This window comes from Neofelis nebulosa, chromosome 13 (genome assembly GCF_028018385.1).
Source record: "Neofelis nebulosa isolate mNeoNeb1 chromosome 13, mNeoNeb1.pri, whole genome shotgun sequence".
Taxonomy (NCBI): Eukaryota; Metazoa; Chordata; class Mammalia; order Carnivora; family Felidae; genus Neofelis; species Neofelis nebulosa.
This window is the reverse complement of record NC_080794.1, coordinates 55,802,415-55,824,991: the sequence shown is the minus strand read 5'-3', so window position 1 is coordinate 55,824,991 and position 22,577 is coordinate 55,802,415. Positions and strand designations below refer to the sequence as shown.

General features: G+C 38.1%; 1 long non-coding RNA gene across 3 annotated transcripts in view; it reads left to right on the top strand.

Moving 5' to 3' along the window:
* Positions 1 to 13,981: 13,981 nt before the first annotated feature.
* LOC131493061 (uncharacterized) overlaps positions 13,982 to 22,577 on the top strand; it is a 30,098-nt gene continuing 21,502 nt past the window's right edge. For 2 of the 3 annotated variants that reach the window (XR_009252437.1, XR_009252438.1), the window contains exons 1-4: positions 13,982 to 15,081; positions 15,195 to 15,340; positions 18,592 to 18,733; positions 19,339 to 19,459. This is a non-coding gene — a long non-coding RNA (uncharacterized LOC131493061). The remainder of the gene's footprint in view (positions 15,082 to 15,194; positions 15,341 to 18,591; positions 18,734 to 19,338; positions 19,460 to 22,577) is intronic. The other variant, XR_009252439.1, reaches the window with a different exon arrangement.

The following is a 22,577-nucleotide window of genomic DNA, read 5'->3' as shown; positions in this document are numbered from 1 at the left end:
ACAGTCCAGCGCCCGTGCCCGTCTACAACATGGAATATTCCTGATGTCATATTTTAGCTCCCAGCTCCACCAGCCCCTCCCCACGGTGGGAAGGCCTTGGACAGGCTTGACTTCGTTCATCTTGCTGACATGTAAAGTAAAGGAAAATCAGTCAGTTCTAAAGCTGTGCTTCATTACATAATCTGTTCTAATATACCATTAGTTGTAAGATGTAGAATTATACTGGGGCGTCTGGGTGACTTAGTCGGTTAAGCGTCCAACTCTTGATTTTGGCTCTGGTCATATCCCAGGGTCTTGGGATCAAGTCCCATGTCAGGCTCCCTGCTGAGCATGGAGACTACTTGGGATTCTCTCTCCCTCCCTCCCTCTACCCACCCCCCTCCCACTCTCTCTTTCTCTCAAAAATATAAATAAATAAATAAATAAATAAATAAATAAATAAATAAAAACTTTATGCTTCAATGCTAAATAATAGTGTAATTCTTTGAAAACGTTTTGTACCAGATATTTTTTTTCCCAGGGGCCACGATAATAGTTCTTGTCCCGCATGTGCTTCTAGAACCTTAACTACTTCCACATCAAGAGGGAAAGCCTAATTTCTTCCTGCTTGTATCTAAGCTAGTTTGTGACTTGCCTGTAACCCATAGAAAGCATCAGTTCTGCATGACTTCTGAAGCTAGGTCTGAAAAGGTGATACGGATGCCACTTGGCTGGCTGGAATATTTGCTCTGGAGCCCAGAGCCTCCGTGTTAACAGCCTCAGTGGTCTGTGGCTGCTGTGCTGTGAGGAAGCCCAAACCCCCCCGCCTCCAGAGGGATCACGTGGAAAATCCCGGAGACTACATGAAGAGAGAAAGATGCTTTGCCAGTTGCCAGCTGATCCTGCTTCCCCAACCTCTGCTCTTTTGGTTACGGCTTCTAAAGGGCTGCAATCTCATGAGTGATTGCTTAACCAAAACCACCCAGCCAAGCCCTTCCTAAATTCATGGCCCACAGAAACTGTGAGAAATAATAAAGTGATTGTTGTTGTTTTAAGCCTCCGAGTTCTGAGGTGATGAGTTAAACAGCAGTGTTAACCAAATCAATTTTAAATGCCAATTAAACTCAACAGAGTTTGTACTGGAAGTCATGGCAATATGAATAACCATGACCAAGTTTGCACATACACAGGCAATGACACCCATGTCATGTTGGTCCCCTGGCCAACAGCAATTGTGAAATGCCATCTATTTTGAGATGCATGGCAGTAGGAAAAAAACGTATGCAATTTAGCATTGAAAAAAATGTGGTCAAATTGGTGCAAAGGAGGGACAAAGACAACAAAAAGAGGTAAGGAACTGGTAGGTAAGGTGACTTATTTTGAAAAAGCTTAATATTTGGTCATTAAGATGATACATGCGCATTATCATTATCAAAAACATAAAAATAAAATAAAACATAAATTGCAAAAAAAAAACCCCAAACCAATAAAATCACCAAAATGTCATCATCCAGAGATAAACTTCCAGATTTCTAAATGTACATAGACAACACGTATAGAAATGTGGGCATATGCATGCTTTATAAATAAGTTCATCCTACGTTGCAGCCTTTTTTTCCCCCTCAGTTGAAAACATGTTGGTTCATGTTTGTACCTCAGCAGATAAAACACTACCTAATTTTTTAATGATAGCAGAATATCTTATTTACTTAGCCAGTCATTTAAATGATGGACATTTTGTTTAGCTTTATCATTTTGGTTTTGCTTTTATGATTATTAAAACATCAGGTGTATTTATGCACATATGTTTTTCCTATTGTATAACTACCTCTTTGTGGAGAATTTCTAGATACAAGATTATTGGATTGAATGGATTTCCCCAAATAGAACTGTGGTATGGACTGATAAAAATGCCTCCCAGAAAAGTTGTATCCACTCAGACTTCTAGCAACAGCTTTTGAAAATGCCTATTTTCTGTCTCCTTTGCCAAAGGAATGGAGAACATATCACCCCAAAGTGTGCTGCTTTGGTATGTTGATTATTTTGAATTAAAGGCACTTGAGAAATGGCAGATACAAGAGGGCATTCTGCCCTCCTTTTTATTTCTGAAGGCAGGAGATAAACCTCCCATGTGAAAGGTGTCCACCCTGTACCGGGAGAAAGGAGAACATTTTTATCACCAGTGACAAGGAACTGAAGCAGAAAGAAATCTGTTCCAGCAGACCTTGTTCAAATACATCTTATCTTCCTTTGGCCGCTCCATATAGTTACTTTGCTACAATTGCCTCTTATTGTTCAACCTACTATAGAGGTTCTTTATCAGTTCTTTCGTAAAGTTCAGAGGAACTTTACCAGTTCTTTTGGTCTCAATCCCTATGAGGACTCTTCTGTCATGTAAAATAATATAAATGTGTGTGTGTTTCTCCTGTTAATCTGTCTTATGTCAGCTGAGAAACCCTAAGAGGGGTGGTAAAAATTTGCCTCCTCTACACCAACATCTGGCTTTAGTCATTCATCTAATGCCAATATTATGGTTTTTAAAGATTTCTTTTAAAAAAATTGCAGGGGCGCCTGGGTGGCGCAGTCGGTTAAGCGTCCGACTTCAGCCAGGTCACGATCTCGCGGTCCATGAGTTCGAGCCCCGCGTCGGGCTCTGGGCTGATGGCTCGGAGCCTGGAGCCTGTTTCCGATTCTGTGTCTCCCTCTCTCTCTGCTCCTCCCCCGTTCATGCTCTGTCTCTCTCTGTCCCAAAAAAAAAAAAAAAAAAAAAAAAAAAAAAACGTTGGAAAAAAAAATTGCAGGATACAAAATCAAGTACAAAAATCCATTGTGTTTCTCTACATTAATAATGAACTGTCATGAAGGGAAATTAAGAAACCAATCCCATTTATAGTTGAATCCAAAAGAACAAAATACCTAGGAATAAATTTAACCAAGGAAGTGAGAGACCCATATACTGAAAATTATAAGACATTAATGAAAGAAACTGAAGAAGATACAAATAAGTGGAGAGATATTCTGTGCTCATGGATTGGAAGAATTAATATTGTTAAAATTATATACTACCCAAAGTAATCTTCAGATTCAGTGCAATCCCTGTCAAAATTCCAATGGCATTTTTCACAGAGATAGAGAAAACAATACTAAAATTTGTAGAGAACCACAAAAGACCCATAATAGCAAAAGCAATCTTGAGAAACAAGAATAAAGCTGAAGGCATTGCTTCCCCAAATTTCAAACTATATCACAAAGCTATCATAACCAAAACAGCATGGTTTTGGCATAAAAATACGCATAGATCAATGGAGTACGATAGAGTGCCCAGAAATAAACCCATGTGATTAATTTATGACAAAGGAGTCAAGAATATACAGTGGGGAAAGGACAATTTCTTAAATAAATGGTGTTGGGAAAACTGGACAGCCACAAACACGAAAGGAAATGGGACAAAAATACACAAAAAATAACTCAAAATGGACTAAAGACTTGAAGGTAAGACATGAAACTATAAAACTCCTAGAAGAAAGTATAGGCGATAAGCTCCTTGACATAAGTCTTGGAGATGATTTTGAATTTGACACCAAAATTAAAAGCAACAAAAGCAAAACAAAAACAAAAACAAACAAAAAACACAAACAAACCCAAGTAGAAAAGGAAACCATCAACAAAATGTAAAGGCCAACTACTGAATGGGAGAAAGTATTTGCAAATCATGTGTATGGTAAGGGGTTAGTATCCAAAATATATAAAGAACTCACACAACTCAATAGAAAAAATATGATTTAAAAATAAGCAGAAGATCTGAAGACATTTTTACAAAGAAGACATATAGATGACCAAAGATATGTGAAAAAACGATGATTACTCATTGTCAGGGAAATGCAAATCAAAAACCACAATGAGTTATCACCTCACACCTATTAGAATGGCTATGGTCAAAAAGGTAAGAAACAATGCGTATTGGCAAGGATGCAGAGGAAAGGGAACCTTTGTGTACTATTAAGTGAGAATGTAAATTGATAACAGTTTTTGTGGAACACAGTACAGAGTTCCTTAAGAAATTAAAAATAGAACTATCATGTGATCCAGCAATCCCATTTCTAGGTATTTATCTGCAAGAAACAAAAATACTTACTCAAAAAGTTATACGCACCCCATGTTTATTGTAACATTATTTGCAATAGACAAGATATGGAAACAACCTAAACATTCACTGACAGATGAATGAATAAAGAAAATGTGGAATATATACACAACGGAATATTATTCTGCCATGAAAAGGAACAAAATCTTGCCATTTGCAACAACATGGGTGGACTTTGAGGGCATTAGGCTAAGTGAATTAGGTCAGAGAGAGAAAGACAAATACTATATAATCTACTTATATGCACAATATAAATACAAAAAAACAAAAAACAAGCAAACAAATAAACAAAAAAGAAGCTCACAGATGTGGAGAACAGCTTGGTGGTTTCCAGGGTGGGGGTTTCATTGTGAGTAAAATAGGTGAAGGCAAAAGGTACAAACTTTCACTTATAAATGAATAAGTCATTGAGATGTAATGTATAGCATGGTAACTATGGTTAATAATACTGTATTGCATATTTGAAAGTTGCTAAGTGAGTAAATCTTAAAAGGTCTCATCATAAGAAAAAAGAATTCTGTAACTATGTATGGTGAAGGATGTCAACTGGACTTATTGTGGCGCTCATTTCACAGTATATACAAATATCAAATCACCAAGTTGTATACCTGAAACTAATGTAATGTTGTATGTCAGTTATACCTCAATAAAAAAAATGGGAGGGGGAGCTTACCATAAAAATGTATTTCTTGTTTTTATTTGCATTTTAGAAAATAATGAAACTGAACAGGTCTTTTTTTTGGCCCAGTCTAACTTATTTTTTTTGTAAGTTGACTATTTTATAGTCTTTGACCATTTTTATTTTTATAATTGATTTGTAAGAGCTCTTCATACAGTGGTAGTAATTCTTTGTCCATCATGTGTGTTACTAAATAATTTTTCCTAACTCTCTCAAACTTCCATAATTGTGGTATTTTGTTTTTGTTTTTGCTGCCAGGAAATATTTAACTTCGATGTAAATTTTTTTCCTATAGTTTCTGGCTTTGGTGTCAAGTTAAGAAAGTCATGTTCCACCCTTATATCAGAAGTGTTTTCTCATAATTTTTTTTTACATTTTTTACATTTATGAATGCTTTTTATCTAACTGGAATTTAATGTGTGAAATTTGACTTTTCCTTAAAGTGGCTGGCCAGTTGTCCCAAATTATTTAGTGAATAACAAATCTTTCCCTTGTGACTTGAAATGCCACATTTATTTTACTCTGAATTCTCATAATACTTGAGTGTTTCTGGAATTTTCTGTCCTGCTCCTTGGCAGTGTGTCTTTTCCTATATCAGGACCATCCATGTTGTTCTTGTGGCGGTTACTACTATTACTGCTGAATACAATGGGCATGCATATATCTCCTTAATTTTTTTCAATTTGAGTTTTTGTTGTGAGCTGCTATTTTAAATGTGGTAGTTTTCTCACTGTTATGGTTGGTATGTGAAAAGAGCAATTGCATCTTTGTATCTTTATTTTGAAACTAGCTATCTTCCTGATTCTCTTAACAGTTCCAAAAATTTTGCAATTTGTTTTCCAGGAGTTCACACGTATAAAATACTAATACTTTTGCATTCTCCCTTCAGATATGCATGCTTCACTTCATTTGCTTGATTAATTGCATTTTCTTCGATGTTGAGAACAGTATTAAATAATTGTACTGATCTAAGATATTCTTACCTTATTTCTGACTTTAAAGGAAATACTTCCCATTATTTAGCCACTAAGCATAACGCTGGCTTTAGAGTTACATTGTGTATTGGTTTTTTTTGTTTGTTTGTTTTTTAAATGTTTATTTTTGAGAGAGAGAGACAGAGACAGAGACAGAGTGTGAGCAGGGGAGGGGCAGAGAGAGAGGGAGACACAGAATCCGAAACAGGCTCCAGACTTCTAGCTGTCAGCACAGACCCCGATGCGGGGCTGGAACCCACGAACCGTGAGATCGTGACCTGAGCCAAAGTCGGACACTCAACCGACTGAGCCACCCAGGCGCCCCAGGCTGTATTGTTTTTTTTAACATTCAGGCAATATCCATTTAATCCTACATCAAGCTTTTCAAAAAAATCTTAAATAGATTTGGAATCTGACACGTTTTGGGTAGCTAAGCAAGAATAATATGTGAGTTTATTTAGTAATGTCAAATGGCTCTTGCAGTCTAGAATGAATTGCACTTATTCATGATCTGTTATCCTTTCAGTATTTCATTCAGTTCTATCTCCTAATGTTTTGTCTAGGATGGCTTTGATCAACACAAGTGAGTTTGGTTAGTAGCTTTCTTCTTGTTAAGGTTTGACAATAATGCCATGTTGCTTCTAACACGTATTTGGAATGTATCTTTTTTCTTTAAACTGTTTCAGGGCTCAGTAGAGAAGTTTATTCCATCTAGTTTTTAAAGATTTGCTCACATGATTATACCAGGTGACTTAAAAAAAAAAAAAACCTTTTTCATTTTCTTCTGACTTCGGTTTCAAGGTAAGAAGGACTTTCCAATTTAATGTTATTAAAAGTGTTTGGTCACACTTTTGTATTACCTGTTAAAAAATTCTATCTATAGTTAATTTTGTGCTTGTTCTTCTTGAAATAGATATCATATTTTGGGTTAAATACTAATTAAATATTTTATGAATATTTTGGTAAAGAATGTATTTTTCTTTTTTTTTTCAACGTTTTTTTTTTATTTATTTTTGGGACAGAGAGAGACAGAGCATGAACGGGGGAGGGGCAGAGAGAGAGGGAGACACAGAATCGGAAACAGGCTCCAGGCTCCGAGCCATCAGCCCAGAGCCTGACGCGGGGCTCGAACTCACGGACCGCGAGATCGTGACCTGGCTGAAGTCGGACGCTTAACCGACTGCGCCACCCAGGCGCCCCAAGAATGTATTTTTCAAGCAGCTCAACAAGTCTCGCAACAACAACAACAACAACAACAACAAATATTTGGCTGAGTTGGCCATACCTGAGTTAAATTTTAACCGATGACAGTTACTCTGATGTCACAGTTGAATATTATTGTCTAAGAATTGCCCTATGTATGCCAGGCTCAAAAAAAACTTTTCCTCCTTAGGGAAATTATTTAAAAAAAATTTTTTAATGTTTATTTATTTTTGATGAAGAGAGAGCACAAGCAGGGGAGAGGCAGAGAGAGAGAGAGGGACAGAGAATCTCAAGTGGGCTCTGTGCTGACAGCAGAGCCCAGTGTAGGGCTCAAATCCATGAACCACAAGATCATGACCTGAGCTGAAGTTAGATGCTGAAGATTAAGCAGATTAAGGGGCGCCTGGGTGGCTCAGTTGGTTAAATGCCTGACTTCGGCTCACGTCATGATCTCGCGGTTCATGAGTTCGAGCCCCGCATCGGGCTCCGTGCTGGCAGCTCGGAGCCTGGAGCCTGCTTCGGATTCTGTGTCTCCCTCTCTCTCTGGCCCTTCCTTTCTCTCTCTCTCAAAAGTAAATAAACATTAGAAAAATTTTTTTAAAGATTAACAGATTAAGACTAAAATGAATGCTGGGCAGGCAAAAGGAACAAAAGAATACAAAAAACTGATTCCACTTCAGTTTTCACACTTGGCATTTGAAAAGCACAGGGAGGACATTATGGAGACCACTGTGGTTCCTCTTGTCTCCCATCTGTTCCTCTTCCACAGCTACTCCCACATCTTATCCTCAAATTCTCAGAAGATTCTTCTTCCGGTCCTAGACCACACACCTCTTACTCTTCAACTTCAACTTCACCTCTTTCCTTCCAAATCTACATCACAAAATCTCCAAGCATCATTAGGCAAAGCCGGACTCCCTCTGAGGGTGGGAGATAGAGACTAAAAAAGCTGTCAGCAAAGGGGAAATAGTGGGAAAATTCATGCATTAATAATGTAATACTTATGGCAGTGAAAATTTGGAAATGACCTAAACATGAAACAATTGGAAAATGGTTAAATAAATTATGGCATATGTGGTACTGGCTGTATGAACAAGATATAGTCCCTTTGTTCATGAAGTTTATAGTCTATATAGAAATATTTTATAGCCATCAGCAACAAACATGTTTTGGAAATAAATTTAATAATGTGACAAGAAAACTCATGGTATAATTTTGAGTGGAAAACTCCAGGTAAGAAGCTGCATATATAGTAATAAAATCCCAATTTAAAACACTGATATACGTAAGTCCTTGCATACATATGCGTATGTACATATATATGTGTTTATATCAAACTGTTAAAAGTGATTATCTCTGGATATTATTACAGGCGATTCTTGTTGCCTTTTTTTATACTCTTCTGTATGTTCAAAATGTTAAAGATAAGTATATTTTAATAGTAAATGGGTTTACAAATTATTGTTGTTCTCTCCTTATCATTGCCTATGTTTTCCAAATGTTCATAGAACGTATAAGTGGAAAAAAGCAGCAATCAATTCACAGTATTTGATACGACTGTGTACTGAGATACAGAAGTGGCTTCCTGATTTAGTAGACTTTGGCCTCCAGTAGCTCTATAGACCTGAATAATATATCTCTCAGTGTGTGTGTCTGTAATCTATTGTGTATTATATATATTATATATAATATAATATAATATAATATATTATTAATTATAACAATTATAATATATCATATAATATATATTATATATATAATCATTCTATATCCAATTAGATTATATATATAATGTATTATATATGTAATGAATATAATATAATGTATTATATACATATATATGTATGTGATACATTATATATATATATATATATATATATATATATATATATATAATCTAATTGGATTTTTACAAGAGTGGAGTATTCCCAAAGCACAAACAATTCGCATGCATATGCTTTCGCATGCATATATATATATATATATATATATATATATATATAAAATGTATTATATATGTAATGTATATAATATAATGTATTATATACATATATATGTATATATATATACATATGTATATAATACATTATATATATTTTATATATATACATATATAATATAAATATAAATATAAATATTTATATAAATATATATATTATATTTTATATATATATTTATGTATATATATATATAAATATATATATAAAATCTAATTGGATTTTTACAAGAGTGGAGTATTCCCAAGCACAAACAATTCGTGTGCATATGCTTTCTTTGACTATGTCACCATGGACTCTAATGAGATCAAGCTTATTTGCCCTTCAAACTACAAGCACTAGAATTTCATCAGATGGCTTTTAAGTAAGCAAATTCATATCCTTAAAATATGGAGATGTAACGATGAATAGCACTGAACAGTTCTGTTCAAATTTATGTATAAATATTTCTATGCTTTCCTCTTGCCAGTGTAGAAATCTATAGAGGTATTAAAATGCAATTTACATTATGTTTAAAGAAAGTGACTTTGCCTAATACAATACAAAGCCATTGAATGCTAACCCCATGACATGTACGCCTCCTTGAACCACCAAATACCATTGAGAGGAGCGAGTGAATTATCGTAGGTGATTTTAATTTAGATTACTAAAACATTTCCATAGACATAGAAGTCTGGGTTGATTAAACTTTAAACTTATCTGATTATAGCACTTATTATATTATGGTTGAAGTTACAGGAAAGTACTTCAATTGATTGGATAATTATGAATAAATAGGGAAGGATATGACTTTTAAAATTTGTTTCAATTATTTAAGTGATTGCTATACGAAGGAAATTAAGAAACTGAAATGGTCTTGACACTGTATCAAATTGCCAGACAGAAACTCTGAAGATGAATAACTTCATGGTGTCTATAGTACCATCAATTTAGAAATAGTTACTTTAAGAGATAAAAAGATAAGGATAAAAACATGAAAATTCAACTAATTGAAGTATTTTACCAATTGAATGTTATTGGCAATCTGTCTCTAGCTCATTTCCTCAGTTGATTTCAGAGAGGTCTCCCTACAAAAGTGTCATTAGATGTGCTATACAGATCTCAGAAAAAGAACCGTGAACAACATTTTTATTGGTTCATTTGGTCTCAGATTTGTGATTCCCATTGACAGAGGGGATCTTGTGTTATAATTTAAATACTCATAAGATGTTATTCTAAGGAATCTTTTCTTTTGCTGAAGATGGTGGAGGCTGGGAGTAATTGCATAACTGCCCAAGGCCATGTACCTAGAAGTGGGCAGGAGCAGGTCAAAGGCTGCTTCTTAGATAATAAAGCCCAAACTTCCTCTCAGCTCCCAGGATGCAGGCTGCCATGTCCCATTGCATCAGACCTTGACCAATTCAGAGGACTTTTTTCAGGTTCATCAGATCTTTCTTGTCACGTGACGACAGATGACTACATCTCTCGTTAGAGTGGTACATTTGTTACATCTGAACCGAAATTGATAAATTATTATTAACCCAAGTCCATAGTTTACATGAGAGTTCACTCTATGTGTTATACATTCTATGGGTTTGACAAATGTGTAATGACATGTATCCACCAATTTAGTGTCCTACAGAATAGTTTCGCTGCTCTAAAAATTCTCAGTGCTCCACCTGTTCACCCCTCACTCCCCAGGCCCCGGGAAGCCACTGATCACTTTGCTGTCTCCATCGTTTTGCCTTCACCAGAATGTCATATAGCTGGAATCATGCAGTATGCAGCCTTTGAGACTGGCTTTTTTCACTTAACAACATGCATGTAAGGATCTTCCATGTCTTTACAGGGCTTGATAGCTCATTTATTTTTAGCACTGAATAATATTCCACTGTCTGGATGGACCACAGTTTATCCTTTCACCTATGGAAGGACATCTTGGTTGCTTCTAGGTTTGAGCAGTTATGAATAAAGCTGCTATAAACATCCATGTGCAAGTTTTTGTGTGAACAGAACCACACAAAAGTTTTCCATTCCTTTGGGTAAATACCAAAGTGTGCAATTGCTGAATCATTTATAGGGATGTTTTTAGTTTTGTAAGAAACAGCTAAATTGTCTTCCAAAGTGACTGCATCATTTTGCATTACCACTAGCAATGAATGAGAATACCTGTTGCCCCACATCCTTGCCAGCATTTGGTGTTGTCAGTGTTCTGGATTTTGGCCACTCTAACAGGTGTGTAGTGATATCTCATTGTTGTTTTAATTTGTTTTTCCCTAATGACATATGATGTGGGGCATCATTTCATATGCTTGTTTGTCATTTGTATGTCTTCTTCGACAAGGTGTCTGTTAAGGTCTTTGGCCCATTTTTTAATTGTGTTGTTTGTTTTCTTGTGCGCAATCTAATGTAGTTTTTAACCTTTATTAATAAAATCTTTTCCCTTGTTTCTTTTGTAACTCCCACCCCCCCGCCTTTTCAAATAAATTACTAGATTTGTTTCGCTAATACATTGTGTAAGGTTTCTTGCATTTATGTTCATGAGTGAGGTTCTTGTAACTTTCTTTTCTTGCAATGTTTTTATCAAGCTTTGATAACGAAGTTATTACGTTGGTAATATGGTCATAACATAACAACATGGTCATAAACCATGTTGGATAGTGTTCACTCTTAGTATATCCTTTGGTAATATTGTCCTGTAAAGTCAACTTTCTTGAGACTATGATTTTTTTTTTGGTATAGGTTTTTAATTACAGACTCAGACTTTCAAATTGTTGTAGACTGTTCAGATTTATTATTTCTTCTGTATCAGTTTTTATAAGATTTATTTTTCTAGGAATTTATCTATTTCATCTCTTCTTTTTTCTTTGGCTAATATCTCTAGGAATTGATAAGTTTTATTAGCTTTTTTTCAGCACACAAGTTTTGGCTTAGTTAATATTTTCTACTGTAAGTATTATTTCTGGTATGTTAATTTCTTTTCATTATCTTACATTTTCTGCTTTATTTTATTTATTTTTAAAGTTTGTTTTGAGAGGGAGAGAGAGCAAGTGTGAGCAGGGGTGGGGCAGAGAGAGAGAGAGAGAGAGAGAGAGAAGGAGAGAGAAAATCTCAAGCAGGCTCTACACTGTCAGCACAGAGCCTGATGGGGCAGGGCTTGAGCTCACGAACCATGAGATCATGACCTGAGCCAAAATCAAGAGTCAGATGCTTAACCGACTAAGCCACCCAGGTGCCCTTCTGCTTTATTTTTATTCACTATGTTTTTATACTTTCTTGAGATGGATGTTTATCTCACTGATTTATAGTCTTCTTTTCTGATACTTACTCTAAAGTTACAAATCTGTCTCCAGTTGTGTTCTATGAGTTTTGACATGCCATTTTTTGTTAATTGAAGTATAGTTGACACATAATGATACATTAGTTTCAGGTGTACAACAAGTGATTAGACAAGTTTATGCAGGATGCTGTGTTCGGCACAAGTGTAGCTACAATCTGGCACCTTACAACACTATACCGTTGACTGTAATCCCTAGGCTGTATCTTACATTCCATGACCAGAAACCTTACCTCCCACTCCCCTTTGAACATTTTGTCCATCCTCTCACACCCCTGCCCTCTTGCAGCCATTAGTTTGTTCTCTTGTTCCACCCAGTTATGGGTCTGTTTCTGTTTTGTTTGTTTGTTTATTTATTTATTTAAATTTATTTATTTATTTTGAGAGACGCAGAGACAGTGTGAGTGGGGAGGGGCAGAGAGAAAGGGAGACGGAGAATCCTAGCAGACTCTGTGCTGCCAGCTCAGAGCGCAATGTGGGGCCCAAACCCACGAAACCGTGAGATCATGACCTGAGCGGAAACCCAGAGTCAGGAGCTTAACTGACTGATCCACCCAGGTGGCCTGTCTAGTTTTTAGATTCCACATGTAAGTAAAATCATATGGTATTTGTCTTTCTCTGTCTGGCTTATTTCACTTAGTATAATACCCTCTAGGTTCATCCATGTCGTCATAAATGGCAAGATCTCATTCTTTCTTATGGCTGAATAATATTCCATTATATATATATATATATATATATATATATATATATATATATATACCACATCTTTATCCATTCATCTATTGATGGATACTTTGATTGCTTCTATATCTTGGAATTCTAAGGGACCCTTTTTCCCAACATCTTCCATAGCCAAGGTCAAGAGAGTCACGTATTCCTATTTCCCAAGGGTGAAAATCCTTGGTAGGGGGAGGAGTTTCAGATTAAATTCGAGTCTCTTCCATCTTACCTTGTTTTCACAGATTTGTTTCCAGTCTTCCTTAGGCCTGTGAAATCCTAGGCTCTACACCTCCTGGAGTAATGGTAGGCTAATGTCTGCTTTTGGCTCTTACACAGTTCTTTCCCTACCAACTCAGCCGTGAATTAAAAAGAATTTAAAAAGATTTCATGCAGAATTTTAAGTTTTAGGGCTGTTACAGGAGCAGTTTCTATAAAAGTCTAGTCTGCCATGTTGCTGGCAGAAGTCTCCCCCTTGTCATTCTATAATTTGTGATTCTAAGATGACTTGATTAGTGACTATTATATTATGATTACATTTGTTACACACCAGCCGTTCCCTATCTGCATGTACCTAGGTCTACACGAGTCCACTAGATTTTGAGTAAAAGAAGGGGAAATTCAGCCATTAATCTGGAATTTCAGTACATTATTAACATCAAACATTTAGATCATTATTAGATACGTCATCATTTAGATGTGCCATGTTGTTTAGACACAACGGTTTTTGTGTCCTGACTTGCCACTTTTGTTTTAGATTTAAAAATAACTCATCCATTTTGGTTTTGGCTCATCTTGTCCTCTCACTGCTGCTCTATCTTTTGTTTAAAAATACCAACTGCATTTTAAAAATAGGAGGCATTATTTTAGAACTAGAGGTTAGTATAAGAGTACAGTTAAGCTGTGGTGGCATATAATTCTGATTATAATCAATTCCCTTCTTGGCATATTCTCTTGAGGATGGGATGACCTAGCAGAAGGCATTAGTACCACCAGTTACACTGATACACTACTGAAATGTTTATTTTGGAGCATTAGGAAAAAACTTGGAAACCAAAGAGTAATTTACAATTGTTAGGGAGTTCACTGAGCCATTTCGGTTATAATTTATTAATCCCATTTTACCCACAAGGAGTTTTAATCAGATGATTTACCAATGTATTGAGAAGTGCCACAAACTAGGAGAAAAATAGAAGCAAACATATTAGTTCTTATGAATAAACCAAGCTTCTTCCTCGAATTTTCTTCAGACAGTTTCTAAATAAAGAGATGTGCCAAGTTTACAGTAGACGGGCCATTGCATTTATTGTTCCATTGTTCTACAAGTTGAAATCAAATTGAAACATGTTCCGTAATGTCTCTCTGAAGTCAACAAGGCACAATGAGCACTAGAAACAATTTGTTATTGTTTTAAGCTCTCGTTGGTGTCCACAAATAACCTTATGTGAAAATGACACACAACAATAATTCACCTGAAGAGGGTGGTTAGGGTTTGGGGATTGACTTCAGGAATAAAGATAGATTTGGTCCATACTACCTACACCCCACCAGTTGAGCTAGCCCAACACCTCATCTGATGACAATAATAAGAGGAATAATAATTCAACAAGCTGATGTTGCTGTAGTGTTTTATAATTTACAAAGAGGTTTTTATTTACCTTATTCAGATTCTCCCACGAGCCCCTTGAGGTTGACGAGGCCATGATTATAAATTCCTCCTGTCACAAACAAGGAAACCAAGGCTTAGAGAGATTGCACGGCACAGCTGAGACTGAATTTCAAATGTCTTGATTCTCCGCAGAGTGACCTGTCCCCATTCCAATCTGGTCATTTGGCAGGACTCTTGTTGCTGCGGGAGAAGAGTCCAAACAAAACAGAGGATGGATCCTGTCCACATGCCCTTGACATGTTCTGGGACATGATTCCCTGACACTCTCATGTTATGAATTTCCTGAGGACTCTTCTGTGATGACCTCTGTGTGCTTAACCAATATCGTAAGCATCAATTATTTTGGAATAAAACAAAATAAAATCAACCACATAAAAAAACTTTTATCAGAAAGCATTTGGTGAGTACAATAAAGGGAGGGATTGGAAAAGTGAGAAGTGTGATGCTTTGAGAGTTTTATCTTTGTCTTTTCCTGTTATTAATCAAGTTAATCTTGTTTCCTTGCTTCTCAAGGTACAGAGTTTGCTGGAAAATTCCTCATGTTTCATGTCTCCTTTTTTTGATCCCATTTTTGATTGACAGTGGATGGAGGTGGTCAATATACCAGAGCGCCATGAAGTGACAAAGAGCATTTCTTGAAGAAACCTCAGCAGAGTGATGTGAGTGTTTGACAGCTTTTCTTTCACTTGTATGAAGACTATAAGCTACTTTTCTAAGCCCTCTCCCAGTTTTGACATGCAGGCTCCTGTCCAAGTGTAGACCAGCTTCCTGAAATATTAATTTAGAAACTGTCCAGTAGAGAGATTCAGAATGGCAATAGAAGACAGCATTCTGAGATTCGTCAGACTGTTGATTTAGCGTATTTGGACCTAAAGTTTCTAGTTTCACTGAATTTTATTGTTGTATTTGGGGGCTTTTCTTTTTTTTCTTTTTTCAATATATGAAATTTATTGTCAAATTGGTTTCCATACAACACCCAGTGCTCATCCCAAAAGGTGCCCTCCTCAATACCCATCACCCACCCTCCCCTCCCTCCCACCCCCCATCAACCCTCAGTTTGTTCTCAGTTTTTAACAGTCTCTTATGCTTTGGCTCTCTTCCACTCTAACCTCTTTTTTTTTTTTTTTCCTTCCCCTCCCCCATGGGTTTCTGTTAAGTTTCTCAGGATCCACATAAGAGTGAAACCATATGGTATCTGTCTTTCTCTGTATGGCTTATTTCACTTAGCATCACACTCTCCAGTTCCATCCATGTTGCTACAAAGGGCCATATTTCGTTCTTTCTCATTGCCACGTAGTACTCCATTGTGTATATAAACCACAATTTCTTATCCATTCATCAGTTGATGGACATTTAGGCTCTTTCCATAATTTAGCTATTGTTGAGAGTGCTGCTATAAACATTGGGGTACAAGTGGGGCTTTTCGTTTTCAACTGCCATATCCAACCTGTCAGAAGCCCTGTATGGCCCACCATTTCATCATGTGTCTCCCTTTCTCTCTCTGTGATCCCACTATCGTTGCCTCGTCCAGGCTTGTGCACTTCTCAAATACATCAGTCCATCAACTTTCTTACTGGTCTCTCTGCCTCCATTTTGGTCCCCACCCACACTTACTCTTCATGGTGCTATCTGAGTGGGATTGTTATAAAAGACAATTCTAATCATGATGCTCCTTATTTTGACTCTTGCGCTGTTGTCTTATAATTTTAACTAGTTTAGCTCAGAACACTTTCTAGATGTTGACTCTTCCCTCCTCTATAGCCATGTTTTTCACTCAAGTACCCTTTGTGTAGCCAAACGAAACCACATGCCATTGTCTGAAGGTACCATGGTATCCCAGAGAAGTTACTTTAATCCTCTGTCAGGGATAACCCTACTGCACACCCAGGTGCTGAATGGATTCCAGAAGGTTTGGGAAGTCAAGGATGATGCGGCAGTGCTGGCCTGACAGCTGGCTCAGCTCCTGCCTGCTTGTGCAGAGCGGCTGCCCATGTGATAGGATTCAGGGACAAGCAGCTTCCCTCTCCTCCTCCTTCTCTACATGCCTGCAACGGTGCTGCAAATACAATATTTCCCGGTGATAGTCCTTGTCCCATTAAGATTTTGGCTTCCAATGTCAAATACAACAAAAGTGTAAGTGGTCATAACGATGTTTAAATCCATTCTTTCGAAAACTGAACCAGGGGCGCCTGGGTGGCTCAGTTGGTTGAGCGTCCGACTGTGGCTCAGGTCATGAACTCACAGCTTGTGAGTTCAAGCCCCACATCGGGCTTCATGTGGACAGCTCAGAGCCTGGAGCCTGCTTTGGATTCTGTGTCTCCCTCTCTCTGCCCCTCCCCCACTTGTGCTGTGTCTGTCTCTCAAAAATAAATAAACATTAAAAAAAATTAAAAACAAAAAAGAAAAGAAAACTGATGCAGAGGCTCCTTTGAAAAAGTTATTTCCCTAAGGGGCACCTGGGTGGCTCAGTCAGGTAAGCATTCGACTCTTGATTTCAGCTCAGGTAATGATCTCACAGTTCCGTGGGTTTGAGTCCCACACTGGGCTCTGCGCTGATGGCATGGAGCCTGCTTGGGATTCTCTCCCTCTCTCTCTGCCCCTTCCCTGCTCACTCTCTCTCTTTCTTTCAAAAGAAAAAAAAGAAAAAGAAAAAAAAAAAGTTGTTTCCCTAAGACCACACAGTGGGCTGGAACCCAGGGGTCTTGGCCTTCAGTTCTGATGCTTCCTATGCCGTGATTCTGCTGCTGGTTAAAGAGGTCATTCTCAGTTCTACGTATGTAGGATGGCCTGGCATAATGGCTGTGGTGTAGATTCCTGGGCCCTGCCTTCTAGAGCCCTAGAGTTACTAGGTCTCTGTGGACTTAGGAGTCTGCATCTTATGCCATCCCCTGGGGCATTCAGATGCAGGACAGAGATGAAAGGCTAAGCTCATTAGAGTGAAGATAGTTCCTTTCTCAGGGGATTTGTGTCTGTTGGGTAACCTAGGTCTGCCAGTTAGGCTTGTATGAAAGCTAAATATTTGAGAGGGGCAAGGATGTAATCTGCTGCCTTATATATGCTTCTTATATAAAATTTTACTTATTTCTGGGGCCCCTGGGTGGCTCAGTTAGTTAAGCGTCCAACTCTTGTTTTCGGCTTAGTTGATGATCTCATGGTCTCGTGAGTTCAAGCCCTGTGTTGGGCTTTGTGCTGACAGTGTGGAGCCTACTTGGGATTCTCGGTCTCACTGTCTCTGTCTTTCTCAAGATGCATAAATAAATAAAAACTTCTTTAAAAATGTTATTTATTTTTAAAAAGAACAGAATTAGGCTCTTGAAATCTACCCTCTACTTAGAAACAGTAACTGCCATCAGTGGATATAAGAGGAATAACAGACAAATGTGTGGGGGCGATGTGCACTCAGGGCTCATCAATTCTCCGTCTACCACAGGGCCCCGCTGTCATGCATGGCTCTTGGACTTTCACTCAGAGCCAGTCCCAGTTAGTCACAGTATGGGGAACAGTTGTTGGCCACTTTCCAAGCCTCTGTGGTTTGGGCTATTTGTAGCTTGTCCCTCGATTTCCTGGCATTTTGTCCACAAAGTGCATAACAGAAGGGAGTGGCATCTTAATCCTTGGCACAGGTTTTATAACCTTCTACAGAATTTCCCAACACTGTGAAAAAAATGGTTCCACGGTTCCTCTTTCTTCTAACTAAAGGTTTTGTTTTGTTTTGTTTTAAGGAGACTGGACTGTTTTCTTCTAACTATATAAAACTTTCAAATTAAGTAGAAAACGTTCTTGAAAGCACTATTTATAGACTAGAGGGAGCCCCTTAGGGGCAGGATTTGATACAACTCATCTTGTCCCCTTGGGATCAACACTGAGCACGTGTCTTAGTGAGTCTTAGTGGTGTGGTTTTTCCTTGCAGGGGTGATCATTTGGTTCGATAACACCAAAGGCTGGATGAATTTACCCGGAGAGGACCGTAATGAAAATCTGAAATAACCTTTATAATTTTCAAGTGAGGAAATGAAGGCCAAACATGAGAGGCTACAATAAGAGTATACTGGGTACGTATGAATCCAGGGGGCTCTGGATAGGAAGAAAGGAAATGGGTTACATTTCAAGACATTTATGATTCTCTGATTAACCAGCCTCCCAGGCTTGCCTCCATGGGGTCCATAGGCCCCTAAGATACTGACACATCACCGGACAGGCTGATTGTAAGATTCTCTGGGGTTTTAAATCCAGGTGATCTCCTAACAGCTTTCTGAGCACTTTCATTTGATCTCCTGTTTGTTTCACAACAGGAGATGTAGAGATATCTATGAGAAGGGGAGGGCCTTTGATTTTGAAGGGCAGCATTCCTGGCCACAGTCATGGCTTACTTCTTTTGAAGAGAGGAGGTTAGGGTTTTAGTAATAGTGGAATCATTTCTCCTTGGCAGAGAAGGAGCTTCATTTCAGTTTAGCCTGCGTCTTAGTGATAATGAGTGTGTGTGTGTGTGTGTGTGTGTGTGTGTAGTAGATGTATGTATATATATGTATACTAGGTGTATGTTATATGTATATTGTATGTATATGTGTATGTGTATGTGTATGTATATGTATATGTATATGTATATGTATATGTATATGTATATATATATGCTAACAGTGTCTATCTGTCCCTGAAGTTGTGGATGTTTCCTGATTTTATGGCATTAGTGTCTCCTGGCATCTCAGTGGAGGACACCTCACTTTAGATTTCAATCCAATGGAATCTGGACTCTCTCTGATCCCTCAGTGACTCGTCAGGTAAGGACACTGGTGGGGAAGGTGGATTGGAAACCAATGGAGACTTAGATGGGAATCCCTTATTAAGTATGCTAAAAAGATAATTTTTGACGTTCCACTCTTATAACATTTTATCTCTGTATTAAAAGAACAGGGTAAACTAAGTCTGTGATAGCCTTTAACACCTTTTTCCTTTTCCCTCACTTTCCTTCTTATTTAAAATTAAATCTTTCCAGGGACTGGACACTAAGAGCTGACTTATCTGTGCAGTGTCACAGTGTTCCTGGACTGTTCCCCTCTATTTCCTAATCACAGTCCCTCAACTTTCCCAAGGTTTATTCCCACTTCAGCTTCAGTGTCTGCTTAACCCTCTACTCCTTAAAAATAAGGCCTTCCCAGGCTCTTCTTCATAACCTAACAATCCCTTATCTCCCCTTTCTCAACATCCTAGTCTCATTTCCTGCTTGTTTTTTTGTATCACCACTCTGTTAGTTCAATTTGTTTAGCTAGAAATTGAGCTCTCTAAGGATAGGGATTTTTATGTGTTTTGCTTATGTGCTGTGTCCTTAGCACCTTGAAGACTATCTGATGCACAGCAATTGCTGAATAAATGTTTGTTGGATGAATCAAATGTGTGGGGAGGTAAAATACTGAAGTAAAGTACTGCCAGAGCAAAGAAAGAAGAAAAATGTAAACATAAGCTTAGCATCTCCTCTCCTGCTGCCGGCTTCTTAGCACTCCCAGATCCCACGTTCTGAGATGTGTGACCAGAGTCTGTGTTAGATAAATAGGTTAAGGACAAAAAGGCAGGGGGCACCAAACTGTGTCTTGTAACCGAGAAACACAGGCTTGGGTCTGGGGATGCAAAACAGCTCAAGGACCCTGGCTCTCCAGCAGTTTGTTCTCTGCTTCTACGGTACTTCTTGGCTTCATTCTTCTGGTGCCCTCACATGGCAGAGAGGACATAGCTGCTGCGAACTCTAAAATAGTATCTTTAGGGGTACCTGGCTGGCTCAGTCAGTCAAACATGTGACTCTTGATCCTGGGGTTGTGAGTTCAAGCCCCATGTTGGGTGTAGAGCTTAAAATAAGTGAGTAAGTCAGTAAGTAAATAGTACCTTTATAGCTCTCAGTTGGAAAGAACATTTTTCTCACTGTCTGCATATAAAATGCTGGAAAGTAACTCCATTTGGTCTAACTTGGCCAACTCTTCCAACTACGGTCTCTAACCAGTCCAAGCTCCTCTGCTCGCCATATGACAGACCAGTAAGTCAAGAGGCAAGATGTTGGGGCAAGGAAAGCAACTTTATGTGGAAAGCCAGCATACCAAGGAAATGGCAGACTACTGTCCCAAACAACCATGTCCTCTAACAATGAAATTTAACCTTCTTTTATGTCACCAAAAGGGGGAAGCGGGAGAGGGTTGAGTCAATGGGTGATTAATATCTGTAGACATCTGAGGAAAGTCACGTAACTTCTTTGTCCTTGGTCAATTGATCTTTGTGTACAGACATCTGGTCATGTTGTTCCTGTAAATCTTAGACATAGCATAGTCATTTCTGCATGTACTTCCTTATTTCCCCAAGAGAGGTAGGTTTCGGGGTGTGGGGGGAGGGAAGCAGTTTTCACAAATCTTAGCTGTAAGCAAAATTCCTTCAGTGATTAACATGCCTATGTGGAGGGCCCATCAGAAGTTTCTAAGCTGTAGGTCACAGCACCCAGGGAGATAGAAACAATATGGAGTCAGACATGCTAAGCTTCTCCCTGGAACAGATCTAAGCTCTAAGAAAGCAGGAACATTTTTACTTTTGCTCACTGCTGAATTTTAAGAGCCTAGAATAGTACATGGCACAAAGTAGGTGCTTAATAATTGCTGAAGGGACAAATGAATCACTGTGACAGGAACAGGATGCTGACTGGCAGCTGCACTATCATCAGATGAAATGAGGGAGGTGTTGTTAGCCCTGCCCCCCACCAAAAATATTAAATAGACCAAGAGAGGACGGGATGCTGGGCAGCTAAACTATTAGGTGACCACCATAGAGTCTAAAAGTCTTTATGATTATTTTTTTCAATCAGAAGTAGTAATTTTCCATTGTAATCTAAGAGTGCCTTTCTGGGAGAGCTTTGAGTGAAGGGGTTAAGGATTAAGATTGACATGAACTGTGGCCATCTTCCACGTGTTAGCATGTTGGGACGAAATGCCATCTTTCTAGTAAAAACTTTTACAGAAATAAGAAGATTAAATGTGTAAAGGGACTGACGGATGGATACATAGGCACACTTAGATCATTTTAGAAATTGGCAAACAATATCACACTTGAATTTTAAAAAATTTAAATGTAGGAAGGAATATATGTAGTGCATTTTCACAGATTAAAAGAAGGAAAAGTCCGGGGCGCCTGGGTGGCTCAGTCAGTTAAGTGTCCGACTTCAGCTCAGGTCATGATCTGGTGGTTCACGAGTTCAAGCCCTACATCGGGCTCTGTGCTGACAGCTCAGAGCCTGGAGCCTGCTTCCGATTCTGTGTCTCCCTCTCTCTCTGACTCTCCCCCCGTTCGTGCTCTGTCTCTCTCTGTCTCAAAAATAAATAAATGTTAAAAAAAAATGTTTTTTTAATAAAAGAAGGAAAAGTCCTCTATGGGCAACTCAGCAATATTTCCTAACATTTACATTAGAGATTTAAAAATCTCTAAAATTATTTAAAAACATTTTTTAATGTTTTATTTAATTTTGAGACAGAGTATGAGCAGGAGCAGGGCAGAGAGAGAGGGAGACACAGAATCCAAAGCAGTCTCCAGGCTCCAAACTGTCAGCACAGAGCCGAACGCAGGGCTTGAACTCATGAACCGGGAGATCGTGACCTGAGCCGAAGTTGGACGCCCAACCAACTGAGCCACCTGGGGGGCCCTAAAATTATTTTTATATTCTGCTTAGTGAAAATAGGAGTTTTTCCAAAAATGTCTCCTGAGGAAATAATAACAAATGTGCAAAAAATTATGTAAAGTCACAATTACAGTTACTTATAATAGAAAAAAAAACCCACAACTGCTAAAAAACAGGAATTAGCTAACCTGTGGTATATTCATATATAGAATAAAACCAAAGTCATGTTTTAGAACACAATAACACAGAAAATT